Source organism: Scyliorhinus torazame, chromosome 5 (genome assembly GCF_047496885.1).
Source record: "Scyliorhinus torazame isolate Kashiwa2021f chromosome 5, sScyTor2.1, whole genome shotgun sequence".
Lineage (NCBI taxonomy): Eukaryota > Metazoa > Chordata > Chondrichthyes > Carcharhiniformes > Scyliorhinidae > Scyliorhinus > Scyliorhinus torazame.
Genome location: NC_092711.1, coordinates 7,022,898 through 7,023,652, shown reverse-complemented (window position 1 = coordinate 7,023,652; position 755 = coordinate 7,022,898).

The window sequence follows — 755 nt, the reverse complement described above, 5'->3', positions numbered from 1 at the left end:
CTGACCCTCTGACAGTGCGGCACTCCCTCAGTACTGACACTCTGACACTGCGGCACTCCCTCAGTACTGACGCACTGACAGTGCGGCACTCCCTCAGTACTGACCCTCTGACAGTGCGGCGCTGCCTCAGTACTGACCCTCTGACAGTGCGGCACTCCCTCAGTACAGACCCTCTGTCAGTGCGGCACTCCCTCAGTACTGACCCTCTGACAGTGCGGCGCTCCCTCAGTACTGACCCTCCGACAGTGCGTCACTCCCTCTGTACTGACCCTCTGACAGTGCGGCACTCCCTCAGTTCTGACACTCTGACAGTGCGGCACTCCCTCAGTACTGACCCTCATACAGTGCGGCGCTCCCTCAGTACTGACGCTCTGACAGTGCAGCACCTCCTCAGTACTGACCCTCTGACAGTGCGGAACTCCCTCAGTACTGACCCTCTGACAGTGCGGCACTCCCTCAGTACTGACCCTCTGAGAGTGCGGAACTCCCTCAGCACTGACCCTCTGACAGTGCGGCACTCCCTCAGTACTGACCCTCTGACAGTGCGGCATACCCTCAGTACTGACCCTCTGACATTGCGGCACTCCCTCAGGACTGACCCTCTGACAGTGCAGCACTCCCGCAGTACTGACCCTCTGACAGTGCAGCGTTCCCTCAGTACTGACCCTCTGACAGTGCGGCGCTCCCTCAGTACTGACCCTCTGACAGTGCGGCACTCCCTTAGTACTGACCCTCTGACAGTGCGGTGCTCCCTC